Raw genomic sequence first — 8,373 nt, 5'->3', positions numbered from 1 at the left:
CAGCCTTTTATTTTCTGAGACAGTCTAAGTTGCTAAATTGCCCACGCTGGGCTCCAGTAAGGGTGATCCTCCGGACTATCACAGAATATAAAGCTTCGCAGTAGGGTTGTGCCAAGCCCCGTTCACTCAGATCGGTACCTTACCACCTCCTCAGTCGCTGTCATACCTCGCACCTCAGTACTGCTACTCGTCTACTAGGTTTTACTTAGATTGAAAAGTTTTTTTTTTACCCAAAAGAAACAATCCATTTTAAATGGAAACTTCATAGTGCCTCGCTAAATGGGAAATCTTAATAAGCATTTGTCATAAAGTGAAGATACTCTCTTCCCCCCAAGTGCCATGCGAAAGGAAATCATGAATCAAGTCTGGCCCGACTGCGAGGAGGGTGGAGCTCTAAGCGTGGAACCTACTATCTTGGAGGAGAAAACACAAAACAAAGACAAGCCCAAGAAGAAAAAGAGAAGAGAGAGAGTTTGCGGCCTTGGTGACATTCTAGAGTGGCACGCTGAGCCTGCACCCTTGAACCAGAAAAAGTGAAACACCCGGAACGGTGTTACTAGCGTCCCCAACCCTGCAGCTGCCACCTGTCACCACAGCTGCCCCCCCACCCCGCGCACTCACTGCGGCGGCAGGCGGCGGCGACACACGCAGACTACACAAGGCGCGGCGGTCCAAACCTACTGCGCGACCCGCCGCCCCCGCACGGACGCCTGAGCGGTGAAACCGGCCTCCCGGAGCCACTTCCGGGCCTCTCTAGGAAGTCTGGAGGGCTCTGGATCTCTATGCCACCTGTGCTTGGGCTGCGGATTCTCTCAGCGAATCTTTCCACTTCTCTAGTCCTTGTGTTCCAGCGTCTCAGGAGCCCGTTCAGGGTTACCTCTACTGCTCCGCCCACCTCCAGTTTTTGCTTTTAGACTTTCACCTCCGTCGTTGTGTACCCCTAAAGCTGGGTGCGGCCCTGACCAAAGAAGGTGGCTAGTTCAGTCAGAATTGCTTTGGATGAATGGATGGGCGGATGGATGGGTGGACACGGGGGTGGATTGCTCATGGGTGGGACAGATGAGTGATGGCTCTAGAGGTGAGTGAGTATTTACTCTCCATGTATTTTAAAATCTGTTATCTCTGTGGTTCCATGTCTATGTGTGCCTGTAGGTTTTCCTGTGACCTTGATTGTCCTTGTCTAGCACTACTTGTTTGGTTGCTGGGAAGTAGTGATGCCACGGTGATTCTTTCATTGCTGAAGGAACCAAGGATTTAAAAGCCAAGTGGAAAGGAAGGTTGGCATTCTTTGTAGGCCTCTTTTTTCTCCTAGTTAGGATCATGGTTCTATGGAGAGTTACACACTCTGTGTACACCCCATTCCCCGAACTTGCACTGTAGAATGGAACCCTGCATGGAAGGACTTTATTCTGGTGACTCAAAGAATGGAGGTTTTGACTTCATGTGCTTCTCTTACCGATAAAACAGGTACCACATTCAGAAGCAAAGAGGCTCATAGGAATTAAGTCCTTTACTGTTCAGTTGTCACTGAGAACACAAAGCCATAAGGACAAATTGAAGGCCTCAGGTACAAAAATGAAAGCCAGATAAAGAAAACCAAGTCCCTGGCACTGGCCTCTCTAATAGGACCCTGACTTTCCTGCCTGTCTTAATACTCAGCTGTGATCCTGTTGTTTTAGGGGAGGGTTGTGCCAGTGGTCTTATGGGACAGCTTTGTTGTGGCTGCTGGAGATACATAACTATTAGAAGAGATGAGGAAAGGGACTCGGTGGGTGGGAGACCAACAATGTGCTCTTGAGAGACTAGCAGCCAAGGAAGAAAAGATCCCTTGAGGATGCCTTACAGAAGATAGATTGTCTGTGGGCGATTCCAGGATCCTCCCAGGGTACCCAGATTTCCTGTGTGCTGATAAACATGAGAAGTGGTGAATTTAAATGTGAATATTCTTGTGCCACCAAGGACTTTTTCAAAATGTAGACAATGCTTTAAAGGAAAATCACAAACTTTGTAATATTCCACTGCCATTTAGTGAGTTGCTTTTGTAAAAGTCTCGAGAAGAAATCTGATAGAAATAACCAGGAAATGACAGTGGCCTGGCCTCAGTGTGAGTTTATGTGCAATACTTATTTCATTTTGTTTCTCCCAATAATAAATCTGAAAGATCAATTTGCTGTCAGACTTCCTTATAGGTATACAATGCTTCATACATTAACAACTACTTTCATACCTACCAGCTCACCAAATTCTCACAGACGCTGATATTATACTTCTAGGATTTCAAGTAGTAGATAACTCCAGCTAACATATGTTTATTTTGTGTGTTTTTTGCGTTTTTATTTATTTATTTATTTTTGGTCTTTTTGAGACAGGGTCTCGCTATGCAGTTCAGGCTGGCCTTGAGCTCACTTTGTAGCCCAGTTTGGCCTCAAACTTGCAACAGTCCTCCTGTCTCAACCTCCTGAGTGCTGGGATTACAGGCGTGCATCACCATACCTGGCCAGCTAACATAAGTTTGAAAAGCACAACTTTTAGAATGTCACAAAGAGTCGAACAACAGTATAAATTAACAGTAGACATTAAAATCTTTAATAGTGAGCCCTGAAATGTTCAACATTAGTGGTCATTTGAGAAATGCAAATTAAAACTACACTGATATTCCATCTCACCCTGGAAAGAATGGCTATTATCAAGAAAACAACTAATAAATGCTGGCACGGCTGTGGGGAAAAAGGAACCCTTCTCCACTGTTGGTGGTAGTGTAGACTGGTGCAACCGCTGTGGAAGTCAGTGTGGAGATTCCTCACAAAACTAGGGTTAGAGGTCCCATTCAACCCAGCTATTCCCCTTCTGGGTATCTTTCTAGAAGAACTGAAAGCATCATACTACAGCAATATATGCGCTCCTATGCTTATAATGGCAGTACAGTTTGTAAATAGCTCAATCTTGGAAGTAACCCAAACGCCCATTAACTAATGAATGGATGAAAAAGATGTGGCTTTTTTAATATAATGGAGTATTACTCAGCCAAAAAGAAAGATAAAATTGAGACATTTATTTCTAAATGGTTGAACTTTGAGACCATAAACATAAGTGAAATAAATCAGACATGTGTAAATATCATAAAAAATGTAAATAAGAACATAAGTGTACAATAGATATTGTGAAAGAAGAAGAAACTGTTCAAAAGAAAAAGGGAAATAAGGAGGGGTGAGGGAGAAAGGAAGGAAGAGAAAGAAAAAACTGAGAAGAGAAAGATAAAATGAAAAACAAGCTTTGCAAATGGGGCAGGGAAGGGGGTTGGAAAAGAAGGGATGGGAAGGGGGAAGAAAAGAGGAATTAAGATATATCCTGTACAGATACAAATTCCCTGTAATGAATGTGGTCATGATGTATACCTAAATTATACCAATAAACTTAAATAAAAAAGAAAAAATCATTCAGAAAACAGTAAGCCCTAAAAGCCCAATTCATTTATTCAATAGAAGTGTATTTCTTCCTCCCACCACAGTGCAACTCAGCCTGCAGGAGGAGCGAACGCTCTGTTCCTCTCAATCTTTCAAGGACCCAAGCTTGCTTCACGCTGTGCCATCATCTTCGACTCCCAGGTCACTGTCAAAGCGGAAGTATGGCTTTGGCTTCCCCCCACCTCTACTTAAAGTCTTGAAATTCTTCAATCCCTTCACAGCACTTAGCCTATCTGACACCATCTCTTATCTTGCATATTGCTAGAATAAATGCTCCACAAGGCAGACGCCTGCTTTATCAGTAGAGCTTCTCTACTACCTATATTGTTTCTGGCAGAGAGAGGGATTTTAAAAATTGCTGAGTGAATAAGCAAGTGAATAAATGATTGTTCCTGTTCAAAATTCCAGCTTGGCAGCTAAGACTTCCTTTTGGCTCAGGCTGGGTCAGAAATAACCTCTATTGTCACCATCTATGGCAAGGAGTACTCACCATCTAAGGCAACTATCAGTGGCCCACTGCTATAAACTGAAATGGTTTCTAAAGAAATCATTGAGCTTGGCAGGTACCTTAAAACTGTGCTACCTCAAAGCATGGGCCAAATTAGAAATATTGGCTCTTGGCCTTTCTGACTTAGATGTAATGAAAACATGTATTGTAGCAGTATCTTCAGGCAGTTATTGTTTACCATAAAGGATGAGAAGCACTGCCCTGGAAATGCTGTGAACTAGTTTTAATACTACAGTGGCTCTCTAAGTTAGAAGGGCTCTAGTCCCAAACTACCCCCAGAATCCAAGTGAGGATACGTGACTTGGCCAGTGTCACAGAGTTAAAAATGACAAGGCTGAGATTCACGCCAAGGCTTCTGAGTCCAAGTCCCTTCACCCTCGATATTCTTTCTACTCTGGTGCTGTGTCTTTGGGATAGACCTATTTTCTCCCACTAATGAGAAAAAATTAAGAAGGGGAATAAATAGCAAGAAAGCAAGCCTCATTTAAATGGTGGTTAATGATTTCAAGAATTGATTTGGTTTAGAAAAGGAAATAAGCACTTATTGCTTAAAGTGCATTTGATAAAATGTTTTTCCCCCATTACATATTAAAGAACTCTCCAAGTAACGTAATGAATGTTTATATTTCATTTATTCAGCAATTAAGCATCTTAGCATTTTAATAAGCATTTATAGCTCTTATTAAGAATTATCAAGCATCTCATTTGGGTCAATGATTTCTTCCTTTTACAAACTTTTGAAACATCTCATTATTAGTGATCATGCTTTTTCGGTACTGATTGCTTAGATAATGCCGACTAAATCTGTACTATTCGGAGTGTCCTGGCCAAAGGCTGCCTATTCTGGGTTCAAGCCTTGGGGACTTAGAGGACTCCCCGAAATGCTGCAGCTTATATCTGCCACTTTGTTCTTTCGTGTTTTCAGGAATTGAGTAACATGAATATCAACTATAATTAGGAATTTTTAAATTGCAAGTCATAGAAATTCACCCCAATATAGCTGAAGCAAAGGTAGAAATGACTGGCTTTTGTAACTGAAAGCTCAAAAAGATGTATCTACTTTAGGGCCTTAAACACCATCATTTGTTTCTTTACCCTTCATTTCACTCTACTATTGTTTGGCTGACCTCCATATAGAAACCTGATGGACTTTGTTGGCAGTGAAAGCCAACAGCTTCCCCATATCCTAGGTCTTTTTAGACTCTTTTTCTTGTTTGTTCTAGTAAAAGTCCTAGCAAAGACTCTGATTGGGTAATCGTGGGACACGTGTCCACTTCTTAACCAATCACTGTAGCTGGGAGATACCATTCTGATTTATTGAGACTCTATTGTTATCCAACTCAGGATGATATATTAGTAATAAATTGCAGTTGTAAGAAATTACCATAAACCTAGTGATGTGAACCCATGCATATTTTTTCTCTTATAGTTGTATAGGCCAGAAATTGAAATCACCTTCACTGGGTTAGGGTCAAGATATTAGTCTGGTCCCCCATGGAAGAACCAGGGGACAGTCATTTCCTTGCTTTCCTGGCTTCTAGAGCTATATGCATTGCATACCATGGTTCATGGTCCCTTCTTCCTCCTGTCAGTAGCGTAGCAGCTTGAAATCTCTCTTTGCTTCCATTGTTGTCACATGGCCCTTTCTCTCTTTTGAGTTCCATCTCCCTTTGCATATTTCTTATAAAGATATTCGTGAGTACATTTGGGGCCTGCAGATAATCTAGGATGATCTCCCATCTCAAGATCCTTAATCACATCTTCAAAGTCTCTTGTGCTGTGTAAGGTAACATTCCTAGGTTCCTGGAAATAGGAAATCTTCAAATATGAGTATCTTTGGGAGGTGTTATTTGGGAGGAGCCAACCACAGTTGGGATTTCATCCCACTCAACCACCACACAGAAAAAAGATTATTACGGAACATGTCAGAGGGGGTTTCTTCAAAAGAAAGGATTTGGGGTACACATCACAGAACACCTAGTGATGAACACATCACATCTACCAACTTACCAGTATGGGCTTTGTGGAGGATTTCTGGCTGTTACCTACAGTATGCTTTTTTCTTCTTCTATAATACCAGTGCTTTCTTGCTGCAACTCATTTTGGTCGGTGACTTGGGTTCAGCCCTGTGGATGAGGATAACACCCTAGGGGATGTTGCAGCAATAAATTAAAAGGAAGTGGGATCCATGAATGACTTTATAGAATACAGCAGTTACACTAGTCTCACCAATGTAGGTTATTTATATTATTACTATATATTTTTAGTTGAGATTCCATACTCCATTTTAAGACACAATACTGATACCTCCTGTTTATATTTTGCTCAGTTTAACCCAGTGATAACACTTTGTAAAACTAGGACAATATCGCAACAAGATATTGACTGTGTATGGCAGTGAATATCTGTCATCCTAGATACTTGGGAGGCTGAGGCAGGAGGATTGCAAGGTGAAGTCCAGCCAGGGCAACTTAGACCCTGTCTCAGAGTAAAAAAAATAAAATAAAAGAAGGGTGGGGAATTTAGATTTTTTGTTTTACTTCACTTATTTGTATGTATATGTGTGTGTGCATGTACTTAGTCTTTCTAGCTTTTCAAATGCATGTTTATGTATTAAGCCACTATAATTTGCGAGTTTGCTTTTCTTACACAAAAGTTTAATTTTTACATTATTACAACAGACTAAGACAAAATGTGCCAACGAAGAACGATGTGTCCAGAGGCAGAAGACCCTGAAATGTAATGTGCTCGCTAGTTTATTAACTATCACATTATTAAATGATACCCAGCACGTCTTGGGCACTTCCTCTGTACCAAGCTTCATGCTGAGTGGTGGGCCAGTGCAGTGAGAGGCTGGACAGTCCTAGGTGTGGCTGCTGCAGTGGGTACGTTTGTCACTCAGCACGGATTCCACTGCCTCTTCCACCTGCTCTGCAACAGCCCAAACATAAGCAACACTCATCTGATAAAGGGTGCATCTTCCAAGACGTCTCTTTGTGACCTGCTTCTTTTGAACTTCCTCCAAAAAATCCAGTACAACCCCACTGATGCTGCCTTCTTGTATGTGGGTGTCCCCGGAGGAGTGAGGGATTGTCAGAGGATCTTCATAAGAAATCCTTGTATCGTTGGATTGTGAGACATAACTACTATGTCTTAGTTTGAGTCCAGAATGAGTACTTGAGACAAGAATTCAAGTATCAGTAGTCTATTTTGGAGGTGATCCCAGCAGATACTAGCAGAAGGGTGGAGAAGTGAGACAGCAAAGGGAAGGAAATCAGTTACCACTGAGGGCATCTGAGAACAGTAAGCTTAATCCTTGGGCTCTGTAAGCTCCAGCTCCTTTCTGAAGTTGTCATATCTTAGGAATGAGGCCGTTTACTATTCATTCACCAAGTCCCATTGGTTATTGGTGAGGGTATGTGTGAGGCACATCTATGCTCCATCACTTCCAGCGGTCCCATGACGAAGACACTCACAAGAACACAGGTGCTGGGGGCTGGGCAGGCGTGCACAGATGTGCTAAGTGTAGGGGAAGGCAGTGGTAACCCGTAGCAGATGCTACAGACTACGATCTTCCTTTGCTGCTCCCGTTGACGGTACTCCTATCAAGTAGTTCCTCACTACCCCCCATCCCAGTGGTATTCTGGGCACAGCTCTGAACTGTCTGTGGAGGAAGCAGCATGTCAAAGCACGAGTAGGCATTTACCCAAAGAGAAGGGAAGCCAAGGGAACTTTGGTGGAAATACGGAGCAAGGACATATTGAAGGCAAGTTTTAAGGACTGGAGAGGTTCTGGCTGTGTCTGTGATGGAAGAATAAGCTGTATCTGGACAGCATCTAGCAGAATTAACTGGAAGGGAGAACGTCCTGGCCCACCTGCTGGAACTTGCCAGGCAGCCAGAAAAAGCATAGATGAGTGGAGAGGAGGGAGGAGGCTTAATCCGGATTTCCAGGTTTCACCCTTTTCCTGACATCCTCTGTCTTAGTTCTGGTTGCTGCACCAGCTTGCCCGTGGACTGGTGCACACAAACAGAAACAAAAGACATGTACTGCTCTCAGTTTTGGAGGCTGGAAGTCTAAGATTCAGGAGCCGGGATGATTAGGCTCTGGTGAAGGCGTTTCTCCCACTTTATGGAACTGACTTCTTCCTGGGTCTCTCATAACAGAGGATGCTAGCCTGCCCTCCGGCCTTGTCTTATAAGGGTACCATTTCTGTCCATGAAGATTCCACCCTCATGGTCTAATCAACCCTGCAGGCCCCATGTCCTAGTACCATCATCATAAGGAGTTCAACATAGGAATATGGTGAAGGTATACACAACCATTCAGATCACAGTATCCTCTGTCTCAGAGTAAATCTAGTTGTGTCTAGAGCTTCTTTAGAGAACCAGCTGCTTTTACT

General features: G+C 42.8%; 1 protein-coding gene across 1 annotated transcript in view; it reads right to left on the bottom strand.

Moving 5' to 3' along the window:
* Positions 1-873, bottom strand: part of Sdr42e1 (short chain dehydrogenase/reductase family 42E, member 1) — a 23,546-nt gene extending 22,673 nt beyond the window's left edge. Inside the window, exon 1 of the mRNA XM_005413243.2 lies at positions 622-873. The gene's annotated coding sequence lies outside the window, so the exon portion shown is untranslated. The remainder of the gene's footprint in view (positions 1-621) is intronic.
* Positions 874-8,373: the final 7,500 nt, after the last annotated feature.

This window comes from Chinchilla lanigera, unplaced genomic scaffold, assembly GCF_000276665.1.
Source record: "Chinchilla lanigera isolate Chin_1 unplaced genomic scaffold, ChiLan1.0 scaffold00163, whole genome shotgun sequence".
In the NCBI taxonomy this organism is placed as follows: Eukaryota; Metazoa; Chordata; class Mammalia; order Rodentia; family Chinchillidae; genus Chinchilla; species Chinchilla lanigera.
This window is presented reverse-complemented; position numbering and strand designations above follow the sequence as displayed.